The sequence below is a fragment of the Schistocerca serialis genome, chromosome 2 (assembly GCF_023864345.2).
Source record: "Schistocerca serialis cubense isolate TAMUIC-IGC-003099 chromosome 2, iqSchSeri2.2, whole genome shotgun sequence".
Classification (NCBI taxonomy): Eukaryota; Metazoa; Arthropoda; class Insecta; order Orthoptera; family Acrididae; genus Schistocerca; species Schistocerca serialis.
In genome coordinates this window covers 416,375,615-416,390,067 of record NC_064639.1, presented here as the reverse complement: position 1 = coordinate 416,390,067, position 14,453 = coordinate 416,375,615, and the positions used below count along the sequence as shown (strand labels likewise).

General features: G+C 42.2%; 1 protein-coding gene and 1 pseudogene across 1 annotated transcript in view; one reads left to right on the top strand and one right to left on the bottom strand.

Moving 5' to 3' along the window:
• LOC126457265 (protein takeout-like) overlaps positions 1-14,453 on the bottom strand; it is a 196,889-nt gene that overhangs the window by 42,927 nt on the left and 139,509 nt on the right. The gene's annotated exons all lie outside the window — the stretch shown is intronic.
• Positions 6,787-6,904, top strand: LOC126458829 (5S ribosomal RNA; annotated as a pseudogene).

Below are 14,453 nucleotides of genomic sequence, written 5' to 3'. Positions count from 1 at the left end.
TTGAGCGTTGAAGTAATCATTCCGCTGACGCATCAGATTAGAAATAACTTTTGGGAAAACACCGTGCTGCTTGAAGAAATCCATAACTGATAGTTGAATGAAACCCTCAGCTGCCGACAGGTGATGTTGATATACCTCGATGGGGACAACTGAAAGTGTGTGCCTCGACCGGGACTCGAACCCGGGATCTTCTGCTTACATGGCAGACGCTCTATCCATCAGAGCCACCGAGGACACAGATCAATAACGCGACTGCAGGGACTTGTCCCTTGCACGCTCCCCGTGAGACCCATATTCCCAATTGTCCACAATCTACTTACCTAATGTTAATAATAGTTGCACTATTCATTTGTGTCCCCGGTGGCTCAAAAGGATAGAGCGTCTACCATATAAGCAGGAGATCCCGGGTTCGAGTCCCGGTCGGGGCACTTATTTTCAGCTGTCCCCATCGAGGTGTATCAACAACACCTGTCTGCAGCTGAGTGTTTCAATTGATTATCGTTTATTCTAGAGAAGCTGCATGGTCATCAATTGTATCTGTTCTTTCGGGAACAGTTTCTTTAAGGGACCGATGCGTGAGAATCGCACGGCGATAGATCAGCGTGGGTGCTCGAGTTTCTCCCATTTGAGTTGGCGTAACTTATGCTTTACAACATTTGCGATGTGTGGACGTGCGTTATCATGAAGCAGCATCATCCATTGTCACACACCATTCCACAACAGAGGTTTCCGACAGACGTGCTGCCCCATGCACATTCTTCGTTCTCGATTGGATGGCTACCGGTGTTCTTCTTTCCACAGCCAAGAAAAGAATAAAAGCCGGTTGGTTCTGTTCAGACGCATTTGATAATAACGTCGCACGTTTCCTCATTTACCTCACTCACATCGGAAAGACATGATGCCTCATTAATCCCTTGCGTATACGTCGGTGCTTATGTATAATAGCGCATGAGAGTCGCTCTACATTGCATATACGCTGTAGTGAGGCCCCAAACGGAAAGTTTTTGGTCATCCTCTTACAAAACCAAATGGCGCAGCCTTTTAATAGGGAGCAGACAGGCTGCACCAGTTTGCTAGTCCGATCCACAAGCAATGGCATTCCGTGCAAGTGGTGACAAGGACGAGGACTGTATTGTTGCCGGTTCCAAGCCACAGTTTCGCTAAGCGCAATTTCTGTTGAAAGCATGTGTCCCGCAAATTCTGTCTCTCGTTTGCTTGTTTTCAATGTGTCGCTCAGGGTCACCGTGAGCCATGACAACTAGCGACAAATGGAATAAAAATTCACTAAATAACTCTATACGACCGCGTACAGTGCTCACATTGCGTACAACATTCACAACAGAGCGCTCAGAACAGTACTGAACGCGTGACGTAGGTGTGCAGAACAAGCCTAAATTCGATCGCCATCGTTCGTGACTCCAACGCAACGGTGTACTAGGAGTGCAGAATGTTCCATCGAAATAAATAACATTCAAATAAGCAGTTTTATTTTTTCGGAGTAGTAATTTAATCTAATTAAATACGCATGAGACGCCTCATAGAAACGAACAGTAATAAAAAGTTCTTAAGCCCGTAGATGATTTGGTTGTGCGGTAAGGACGCCTAAAGCGGCCAGGGCAGGTAAAGAGCAAGTGATCACTTCGTTTTATTCTATCGGAGACGGCGAACGTGTAAAATTATTGGAAGGGACTTCAACAAGTTTATTGGCGATAGCTGCACGTGTTCCTCTGCCATGAAATATTTTGTGTTTTCTGATGTAAGGCAAATGACAAAATTAATTTTCATTTATGACAAACATATATACAGAGTGAAGAAATATTCGCGCACTAGGACTTCAGAACGCGATTTCTCACGTACTAGCAATATAAAAACGTCTCTCACAAGATTTGGTCCTCCGCAATTTCGGCCAGTAAACGGACGTTAGAGATAGACAATCTGGCAACACTGTTACCACATGCACAGTGGTGACCTCAGTCAGAAGCGTTCAATTGTGCTGGGCAGTTGGTGCATTGTATAACGTTTTGGGCTAACATGCAGGATGTCGAGAGTTCGATTCAGGGTTGAGGTCTATTTGTTTTTATTTGCTAGAAGTAATCTGAGTGGTACGGTATTTGGCGTCTTAATCGTCATACAGCAATTACAGTGGGACTTCTACATAACATTTTCAGCTACGTACTACAAACACGCAAATGGAAATACAATCGTTTTCGTTGATCAGCTTTTAAAGAAACCTTGTGTATGATGTGGAAGCAAATTGTTTCGCGCCACTGAATCTACTAGATTCCAAACTTGTTTTGTACGTACCTTTCCCCAATGTTCCCATCGATTAATACCAACTGATATCCTTACCACATTCAGGTCCATCACATTTCATTAAGCTCTTACGTCACCAGTAGGGTTTGCAACGTGCTTTGCAAATGATTTCGATGGGACCATTGGGGGAGCATACACACAAACCAGGTTTGGAATCTGGTAGATGCAGTGGCGCGAAAGAATTGGATTCCACGATCTGCTAAAGGCTTCTTTAAAAGCTAACCAATGAAAACTATTGCACTTCAATTTCTGTGTTTGTAGTTCGTAGCTGCAACTGTTTTGTAGAAGACCTACTGTAATCTCCGTATGACGATTAAGACGGCAGGTACCGTACCACGCAGACTACTTTTTTCAAATAAAAACCAATAAGTCTCAACCCAGAATCGAACCATCGCCATCCTCCATGTTAACCCCAAATTCTATCCACTGCACCGACTGCCCAGCATTGATGTATTTGCTGACAGAGGCAGTTACCGTACACGTGATTACAGTGTTGCCAGATTGCCAATCTTTACCGTCTATTTACTGCCCGAAACATGCGCAGGACGAAATTTTGTGACGGATATTTTTGTATTGTCAGTATGTGAAGACTCGCACTGTGCAAAGTCCGAGTGCGAGAATTTGTATTCACCCTGTATATTGTGACAGTTAATTGTTAAAATGCTGGTAAAGCGATATATTTTAACCTTCGAAGCCATGTGTTTACGAATTGTCTGTGTTATGTCATTTCCATAGCTGGACGACGTTAACCAAAACGTTGGCTTTGCTAATCGTCAATGTTTTACCAAAAAAGTTAACCATGTTGAATGTTAAAGCGTTGCTTTACAGGAGATTTATCGGAAGTTAAAGTTAATCGTTAACTCGTAACTGCTGATACCAACGATTATGTAATAATCGTAATATCTCTACTGATAAAATGAGTGTCTGTGCATTAGGCTTTAAAGGTCTGCACAAGAAAGACTACAAAACCATTCATGAAAATAAAAAATAAGATTATCTTTCTTGTCAAAATGAAATTTCTCGAAGTAATGGTTCGTACCCGTAGGTAGGCTAGTTTGAATTTCAATGAAAAACTATCTACTTATTTAATAAAATGTTGCTTTAATAGAATACGTCCATCAACGATGCGTCGGCCCAATGTTCTCTTCGAAACTGAACTTTTACTGGCGTTTAAAGATTTTATTTGCAGCTCAAAGGACTTCCATTTGACGTCGTGTAAAGGAATCACGTAGGTGACAAAAAATTTACTATGCATTGGTCCACACTAACTTGGGACACGGTGCTGCCAGTTGCTGCAATGCCAGAACACTGTCCAAAGCTCCTCTGTTATCAGAGTACTACCATTGGTTCCGCTGTCTATAGAGTCTATCTGAATGCCCAAGTTTTATTTTTCAGTTTGGCTTACCTCGAGCTGATCCTGCTTTCACTGTTTCGCTGTGCATACTGCGATTCATCTGCTCTCCTTGTGGGTTGTTCCAAATAGTTAACCCTTAAGTTGTTCCATGACTCGTAAGGTGGGGTCACCGGGACCCCAATATTTGTTAATTCAAAATGTTCCCTGTTAACGTTCACTTAAAATCGAAACCATTTCTTTACACACCGAGCGAGGTCGCGCAGTGGTTAGACACTGGACTCGCATTCGGAAGGACGACGGTTCAATCCCGCGTCCGGCCATCCTGATTTAGGTTTTCCGTGATTTCCCTAAATCACTCCAGGCAAATGCCGGGATGGTTCCTCTGAAAGGGCACGGCCGACTTCCTTCCCCATCCTTCCCTAATCCGATGAGACCGATGACCAAGCTGTCTGGTCTTCCCCAAACCAACCAACCATTTCTTTACAACCACACATCATATGTAAAGGCATCTAAATCGGATTGAACACAATAAATGTAAATTTTTGCTTTATAGAAAAGTATATTTAACAAAACGCAAAACTGTAAAAATGAAAATTACAAAATATTAAACATTAAAATTAAAACATGTGTACATGAAAATCATAAAAAATAGTGACTGATTTCTATTATTTACTATATAAGGAACATTAAAAAATTCGACGAAAGAGAATTTGAAAAACTATTATACAAATCACAAACACTTACAGGCAGTCTTCAAAGACACAATCTGTGCATATTGGTGTATTGCAACAAGCACAGTAAACGTTACCGTTTTTATCCCTGCTCCTTGGGCAATTCCCACACCTTGTTCTTTTACCAGGTGCAGCTGAGAGCTTTGGTATTTGGTAATTTACCAAACTAGCAATCGATTGTCTAAGATCACTCGGAAACGGCAGACTGGTGACCCTCCTCTGAAGTTGCGGTTCAACCAGCTGCCTAGCCAAATTTTTAACAAAGTCAAACCTTGATAATGGTCTATTTTCCGGCAATGATGACGAAATCACATATGAATTTACAGAAGAAGTATTCAACATTGCGTAAAAAAACAATAAGGGGCCACCTCCAGTTTCTTCTGTTTCTGGAGTATACTGTGCACTGCTCGTTAAGAGCATCGATTCCTCCTTTCGTGGCATTATAATGATGTATTATTTCAGGCTTTCCAGTTTCGTCAGTAACAGTGTGATGCACCAAGGAAACTAAAACCACTGCCTTTCTTGATTTGGGGACATAGCCAAAAACTGATATTCCTGATTTCCTTGCTTTTGAGGGAACATATTCCTTTGGGATTTCTTTTTTATTTTTCTTCAAAGTCCCAACATAAGTAACGCCCCTTTTCCTCAACCCCCTCACAACTTCAATGGATGAGAACCAATTGTTAGCCGTGATATTGCGGTTGGTTCCTTCGACTGATTTTGTCAATCTAAGGACAGCCTGCCTTAGTTTTGAGAATTATTCTCTGCTTGTGACAAAATGTTACTATCATTTCCCTTGGTAGCATAAATGTATCCATCCTAAAAATAATGCGTTCTTGCATCATTGATTGCAAGAATTTTTATACCGTATTTTCTTGGCTTATTTGGAATATACATTCTAAATTTACACCTGACCCGAAAGACAATAAGCATTTCATCGATGCATACTTGGTCACTAATAGAATAATTTTATTTACTACTTCTTTTAGAAATAGACTAAATATATGAGAAATTGCTGCGCTTGGGTCTGTTTTTGTACGCTCTAGTCTAGTAATTGAGTCGTCAAAACGGAGGGCAGCTAAAATTATTGCAAATCTTTTCTCTGGCATAGTGCATCTGAAAATTTCTCTGCCAGTCCCGTCAGTTGCATATACTGAATTCAAATCCTCATCATTTGATTTGAAAATAGCCATGAAAAAGAGAAAGCCAAGGAATGCTTCAACTCCACAATATCAATATCTGCTACCAAACATTTTTATCTGTAAAGTTATTTCTTATGGCCTCCATTTTTTTATTCGAGCATAATAATAATTCTTCTAAAATATCATTTGTAAAAATTCAAGACCCAGCAGCTAGCTCAGAGCAACTTTTTCCGAGTAGTTTAGCAGGACCTATAACTCCTGGTAAATGGACAATCATTTTGTGGGAACAGGTTCGTACATTTATGGCAATTGGAGTGGAACACCACTTGAACCTATTTTTTCCAAAATAATTCTGAGCTGTCATGCCCTGAGATGCAACATTCTCCGGCACACCGCATCCTTGTTCTAAATTTTCCAAGGAAATACCTGATTCTGCTTCTTATTCCTAATTGTCATCGGTCCCATAATCTAACTCCGAATTCGAATCATGGTCACTTCCCAAATCTGGATCAAAGCCCAGGTCACTTCCACAATCGCTCATAGCACCTTCCAGCCATTCCAGAAAATTGGGATCATTAACATTCATCGACTATCGCTGTGAATATTCCATTTTTGACAAAATAATAATACCAATTATTTTTAATAAAAATGTTTCACTAATGGTATGGAGGGTCACACGGACCCCACGCTCCACTAATAATTGAATAAAACTCATAAATCACTTACTGCAGAACAACCACTTCTTTCAACAGCTCAGAAGCTACTGCCTGAGAGATACTATGAGCCACAGCTGCTAATAGCGGCCCCTATGGGCATAACAGAATAAATAAAACTGGTTGGGGCTCCTGGGATCCCACCGTACTGGTTACGGGTTAAGGCTTGAAGTTTGAGTCCTAATTATTGATTTTTTAGACAAGCACAGTTTACAATCTAAAAGTATTTCTTCTTCCGATCTGGATAAAAATTGAGCGTAATCACTTAAATGTAACCATGAATTCTCACCAGTTGTAGATTGTTTCCACAGTCAGTCCACTAACAAAAAGTGGTATTTAACGCGAACTCAGTAAACGAACAACAATTAACAACCAACACTTCGTTAATCTCGCTCGCACTCGATTGTTTACATCTCTCGCTAACACCCCGACGTAGTCATACACCTACATCAACCTAACTTGTCAGAACACGATTTCCGCCGGCGGCGCGACGTCATTTTTGTCGTAAATAGCTGCTACCTAATTAACGATTGGGCAACGGCCTTACCGCAGTGGATACACCGGTTCCCGTCAGATCACCGAAGTTAAGCGCTGTCGGGCGTGCTCGGCACTTGGATGCGTGACCATCCGGACCGCCATGCGCTGTTGCCATTTTTCGGGGTGCACTCAGCCTCGTGATGCCAATTGAGGAGCTACTCGACCGAACAGTAGCGGCTCCGGTCAAAGAAAACCATCATAACGACCGGGAGAGCGGTGTGCTGACCACATGCCCCTCCTATCCGCATCCTCAGCTGAGGATGACAGGGCGGTCGGATGATCCCAATGGGCCACTTGTAGCCTGAAGACGGAGTGCAAAAAAATTAACGATTAACGAACTCAAAGAATGTTAAGGGAAATTAAAGATTTCGTTAAAGTTTTTCTAAAAGTTTATCCGTTACCCGAAAAGTTACTTGGTTACTTAACTATTAACAGATTAACGGTCTTAAAAAAAGGAGGATGGGCCTTAACGTCCCGCCGACACCCAGGTCATTGGAGACGGAACACAGTGCCGAATTGTGAGAAGGATGGGGAAGGAAACCGGCCGTGCCTTTCAAAGGGACCATCCCAGCATCTGACTGGAGTGATTTAGTGAAATCACGGAAAATAAAAATCTGAATGGTCGGACGCGGGCTTGAACCGTCGTCCTCCCGACTCTGTGTCCAGTGTACTCATAACTGCATCACCCCACCTGGTGTTAACGTTCTTACGCCCAGCTATGGTCATTTCATGTTCGAACAACATTCAGCGTAATGTTGTCCTATCTGGCGTAACAGCCAGTTGCCTGACAGGGCCAAATGTTCGCTTTGCGGGAATATGTATTTTGTTATATATTTACCTTGCTTCAAAACAACATAATTACTACTTAGACACGAGTAGACCTGCCTTGTTGAATAATCGGTTTTCTGCCGGTTCTTCGCGTCTTTCTTGCACGATATTTCAGCTGCGTGACTCGCAGTCTGCCTCAGGTGCTGTCTGATACTGATTCCAGTGTCGAGCGGCTGTTGTGTTACCTTCAGGTCGTTGGAGTTCAGATTACCGCCCAAAACTCGGTAGGACTTCCTCCGGTGTTGGGTATATCGTCTGAGGTAGTGCTACCTTTCAAATGTGTCCTTTTTAAATGTACTGTGCTATTTCCTCTAACTCCATCTTTATACTCATGTCCCCTCGAGTCTTGATGTTGCCTCCGTTGCGTCTTCAGACAATCGAGTGCCGGGTTCCAGAAAGAGCTCAGCTGGAAACGGGTGTCACGTTTAATGAGATTCTCCGTGAACTTAATCTCAATAGATTCTTTGGTGACACTGTCCCAGTATCTCAACGTTTGTGTTAGAATCTTGGCATCATAGAGTGACCTAATTCTACACAATGCTCATCAATCGCTGACTTGGTTGCTTGTCAGTCTGGTGTGCCTTTGCACCTAATCGTCTGGCCGATGTATGCCATACGGCATTCAGATGGTATGTGGTCAACGCCCGGTTTCTGTAGACCTGGGTCATCCTTCACACTCCCTAGCAGAGTGTTAACCTTGGCGGGTGGATGGAACACGCTCTTGATGTTATGTTTGAGGAGACTTTTGCTGATTTTGGCAGATATCGGTCCGACATATGGCAAATATGCAACCTACTTCGTTTCTTCTTGTACCTCTTCAGGAACTTCTGGCAGAGAAACAGGGCGCAGTGCTTTTTGAACCTCTCGAGAAGAGTATGTAGGAGATCTGTTTCCTTCGCCAAATTATCAGGTTATGAAAGAGTTCGTAACCGGTTAACCAGGGTTCTGAGTACACCATTTTTCTGTACCGGATGGTGTCTATTGCAGGTACAAGTCGGTGTGAGTGGGTTTGTGGTACACACTGTAACTGAAGGTATCATCTGCCTTCCTCTTGACTAGTACATCTAGGAATGGGAGTAGTCCATCCTTCTCCAATTCCATGGTGAATTTCATGTTAGGGTTGCGTGAGTTTAGGTGGTCCAACAAAACATCGAGCTTTTCCCTCCCGTGCGGCCATATAACAAAGGTGTCATCCACGTAACCAAAAAAGCATTTCGATTGATCTGGGGCCAATCTCTCCCACAAAGAGTTCGGCCACCACCAGTGAGAGAGGGCTGCCCATTGCCACCCCTTCCGTTTGTTCGCAGAATTGACCCCCATGAGGTCAATACGTGCCTGAATAAATGGAGGAGAGCACCGTCGAACTTCTATCCAATCAGCTCAAGTGAATCATTCAGTGTTAAGTGTGTGAACAGGAAGACCACGTTAAAACTAACCATGATTTCAGAGTCCGTGATGTGTTGCTACCACGGGCGTTGTAGGAAATCCTCTGAGTTGCGATTGTGATGGGCACACTTCCCCACGTTGAGTGGTGAGGTAGGTGGCTGCGCCAATGTTACTGATTATTGGAAGCAGAAGAACCCCTACATCTTACGCAGGCAATAAGGAGTGGGTGATACTGGTGCTTTTGCCTTAAGCTACTTAACGATCTTTCGTGGAAAGCCGGTTTCCTTTAGAAGAGCCCTGGTCTTCTTATCCACCTTGTCTGTAGGGTCCTTTCTACTGGTCTGTATGCTGGGTCATCCAGAAGTTTTCGCACCTTACTGTCATAAACTGCCTTCTGTAGGACGACGGTAGTATTCCCCTTATCTGCTGGTAACGTCACAATGCTGTCATCTTCCTGGAGTTGTTTCAGGTCAGCCTTTTATCACCAGAGGTATTTGAGCGCGCTACATGCCTTCCGTCTGATTTCATCAGCCCCACTAGCAGGAAGTTTCAGTGCCACCAGTCCACTGCAGTGACGAAGGCCGCAACAGTAACATTTCTGGAGGTAACTGCGAAATTAAGACCCTTGCTCAGTACTTTAAAGGTGGTGTCGTTGAATTCCTTCTCTCAGGGTGACGACCGTGCGAACGTTCTAATTCTGCTGCGCCTTGTTGTTAAGACGTTCAAATTTGACTGATTGACAGGACACTGTTTTCTTCCTCGTCCACACCGCTTGAGACCAGAAGATGCCATCAACTGGGTCCCAGTCTTGTCTGGTTAGAGAGTTGCTATAAAAAGGTGTAAGAGACAGCTGTTCTCTGGATGTCACATCGTGTCGGTGGTGCATGTCACATGCTCTCTCCCTGACCAGTACTAAGCTCATTCGATGTTTAATTCTATTGGTCGCTCTGGAATTGCCGTGATGTTTAATTCTAGCAAATACTGGAACCACGTCCTGTTCTCGGCATCTCAGCAGGAAACAGAGAGAACTGAGCATTCTCCCCTTCCTTTGTCCAAGCTTATCCAGCTTTCTAATATTGAGGAACATTTCCTCCCCATACAGTCCTCTACCACAAAGTACGCGCACAGCGTTCGTAACAGCCACGGCTAGAAGAAAACACTACAGTCGCTGGTATTGGTCGGTTCATACCACGGACAGAGCGCGTGACGCGGCACCGACCGCAGACGGAGCGCCTAGCACAACGAAGGCAGAAATACCGGAGTCGTTCCACACTGGAATCAATATCAGACAGCACCTGAAGAAAGCTGTGAGTCAAGTAGATAAAATATCGTGTAACAAAGACGCGAATAACCGGCAGAAACCCGATTATTCAACATGACAACGCCTCGCCGGGAAAGGCTGAAGAATTACAAGAGTAGACTTATTTCATACAATAAACATACTGAGACTGCAGTGTATTCACAGACTGGTGAAAAGCTATGTTGTTACTTTATAGGTTTATGTTAAGATACCATCAAATTAATTGAGAAAATCATTATAGAGATCATGGGATCCCCAAGCTATGCAACAGACGCGGGATGCTGCAAGAAAAAGAAAGATGCCATTTGCTACAGCAGAGAAATTATTCACTGTCTCAGGAAAAGCATTTAAGAATTCATTAAAAAAGACCTTGATGTTACTGATGGCTGGAAAATCCTTGGGAACTTGAGATGTACATTCAATCAAGAGCAAAAGAAAGAATTCTTAACGGTGTTTCTGACATGGGAAGAGGATATTAAGGCATATCTGTAATTTATTTACCCCAACCGTCATTTCAGCTTGCTGGCAGGAATAAACGACCACGTTCATTCAACAAAGAGAAAAAGATGACAGGCAAGGATTGGGTGCGACAGTTTAGGAAGAAACATCCCAACATAAGCCTTAGAAAACCAGATTACATTTCATCTGAGTCTTGTGTTTCCTTTTCTCTATCTCGTGCCACTTTGCCCTACCTATAAGGCCAGTAAAATTGTTTCTTTGTAACGTAGTATACACAGTTTATGCAGGTATGTTTCACTGCTTGTCTATGAAGTGATTTTAGAACAAAAAAACTTCCATAAAGTGGCCACTCTACCCAGCACTTCCCTATAAAGACTGCAAAATACAGTACATACGCGGAACTGCCACCACTGGCTATTTCAATGGCTCCAACTTTCCTGGGCATTGAGTAAAACTGAACTTGGATGACAGGTCTGGGTACACCGTGCCACTCAGTTTCATCTCTACGCCAAAGTTCATGACCTGGTAACCCACAGGCAATAGTCGAACATTCTCTGAATCGAGGCAGATCAGGACAGTGTGGGCAACATATTGTCTGCTGTTATCTTGTTGAATGACAATGCCATGGAGATCTCGAAGATAGGCCACAGCCACCAGCCTAAACCCTACTACGAGGAGAAAAGGCTTCGTACACATCTGGAATTCGCAATCTTTCGTAAAAGGAACAAATTGTCCAAACGATTGATTCTCCCGACTGACTGCAGTGTTTAACAGTAATATAAATGTAAAGATCTCTTACAGCAAGCCAGCCGCTGATTACCAAGACGAAGGACTCCACCAAAGATTCTTTTTGGCTGATTCTTTTTATCACTATATCACGTAATGAAATCTTATATTAAAAACTATACATAGATAAAGGAGAGAAAGAGAGAGAGCGAATGAAAATAGAGATAATACTAATAATCCTCCATTAGTCTAATTTTTCGCCTGTCTTATCACGGATCAGCCAAGAACTGGGAGGGGCTTACTTTACTGTATAGACTTATGTGCGAAGGTGAAGGGATCTTAAAGACAACAGATACACGTCTATACAGACAAGACATTACACAGAGATAGCGGCTAGCTGCATTGATCATCTATTCTTAGATTAAGGAGACGGCAACTTATTATCCGAGCATTAAAATGTTAAATCACCGATACCATATAGACAACAAGTAATTTACACTGGATTTATTGGCATTACTTTAAAGAACTAACATAAAAACATACATTACAGTTGTTCAATCTAACAGTGATGATTATATTTTTATACATATTGCGTTCAAGAAACAAAAACAGAAATCTGGACTGGGGTCATATTGACTCCAGTGGTACGCAGTACAAAAAAACATGAATAAATTTTAATGTGATGTAAGTATAAAACAGAACAAATCATTATTGGATACAGCTGACTCAGAGAGAAATAGTCATGTGTCTTGAAAAAAAGATAGCTTTGACAACAAAGGAAATATTGTTTTTCAATGTGCTTATGAGATCACATTGACTGCAGTAGTACTAGGAAGGATACAACAGCAGTTGATGCAAGAAACCCTAACCGTGGGTACAAAACTAAGCGAGAAATAATATTTTCATTGTTGCAGATGTTTCGTAAAACAGCTGTTCTATTGTTGTTGTTGTTGTGGTCTTCAGTCCTGAGACTGGTTTGATACAGCTCTCCATGCTACTCTATCCTGTGCAAGCTTTTTCATCTCCCAGTACCTACTGCAACCTACATCCTTCTGAATCTGCTTAGTGTATTCATCTCTTGGTCTCCCTCTACGATTTTTACCCTCCACGCTGCCCTCCAATACTAAATTGGTGATCCCTTGATGCCTCAGAACATGTCCTACCAACCGATCCCTTCTTCTGGTCAAGTTGTGCCACAAACTTCTCTTCTCCCCAATCCTATTCAATACTTCCTCATTAGTTATGTGATCTACCCATCTAATCTTCAGCATTCTTCTGTAGCACCACATTTCGAAAGCTTCTATTCTCTTCTTGTCCAAACTATTTATCGTCCATGTTTCACTTCCATACATGGCTACACTCCATACGAATACTTTCAGAAATGACTTCCTGACACTTAAATCAATACTGGATGTTAACAAATTTCTCTTCTTCAGAAACGCTTTCCTTGCCATTGCCAGCCTACATTTTATATCTTCTCTACTTCGACCATCATCAGTTATTTTGCTCCCCAAATAGCAAAACTCCTTTACTACTTTAAGTGCCTCATTTCCTAATCTAATTCCCTCAGCATCACCCGACTTAATTAGACTACATTCCATTATCCTTGTTTTGCTTTTGTTGATGTTCATCTTATATCCTCCTTTCAAGACACTGTCCATTCCATTCAACTGCTCTTCCAAGTCCTTTGCTGTCTCGGACAGAATTACAATGTCATCGGCGAACCTCAAAGTTTTTATTTCTTCTCCATGAATTTTAATACCTACTCCGAATTTTTCTTTTGTTTCCTTTACTGCTTGCTCAATATACAGATTGAACAACATCGGGGAGAGGCTACAACCCTGTCTTACTCCCTTCCCAACCACTGCTTCCCTTTCATGTCCCTCGACTCTTATAACTGCCATCTGGTTTCTGTACAAATTGTAAATAGCTTTTCGCTCCCTGTATTTTACCCCTGCCACCTTTAGAATTTGAAAGAGAGTATTCCAGTCAACATTGTCAAAAGCTTTCTCTAAGTCTACAAATGCTAGAAACGTAGGTTTGCCTTTCCTTAATCTTTCTTCTAAGATAAGTCGTAAGGTCAGTATTGCCTCACGTGTTCCAGTGTTTCTACGGAATCCAAACTGATCTTCCCCGAGGTTGGCTTCTACTGGTTTTTCCATTCGTCTGTAAAGAATTCGTGTTAGTATTTTGCAGCTGTGACTTATTAAGCAGATAGTTCGGTAATTTTCACATCTGTCAACACCTGCTTTCTTTGGGATTGGAATTATTATATTCTTCTTGAAGTCTGAGGGTATTTCGCCTGTTTCATACATCTTGCTCACCAGATGGTAGAGTTTTGTCAGGACTGGCTCTCCCACGGCCGTCAGTAGTTCCAATGGAATATTGTCTACTCCGGGGGCCTTGTTTCGACTCAGGTCTTTCAGTGTTCTGTCAAACTCTTCACGCAGTATCATATCTCCCATTTCATCTTCATCTACATCCTCTTCCATTTCCATAATATTGTCCTCAAGTACATCGCCCTTGTATAGACCCTCTATATACTCCTTCCACCTTTCTGCTTTCCCTTCTTTGCTTAGAACTGGGTTTCCATCTGAGCTCTTGATATTCATACAAGTCGTTCTCTTATCTCCAAAGGTCTCTTTAATTTTCCTGTAGGCGGTATCTATCTTACCCCTAGTGAGATAGGCCTCTACATCCTTACATTTGTCCTCTAGCCATCCCTGCTTAGCCATTTTGCACTTCCTGACGATCTCATTTTTGAGACGTTTGTATTCCTTTTTGCCTGTTTCACTTACTGCATTTTTATATTTTCTCCTTTCATCAATTAAATTCAATATTTCTTCTGTTACCCAAGGATTTCTACTAGCCCTCGTCTTTTTACCTACTTGATCCTCTGCTGCCTTCACTACTTCATCCCTCAAAGCTACCCATTCTTCTTCTACTGTATTTATTTCCCCCATT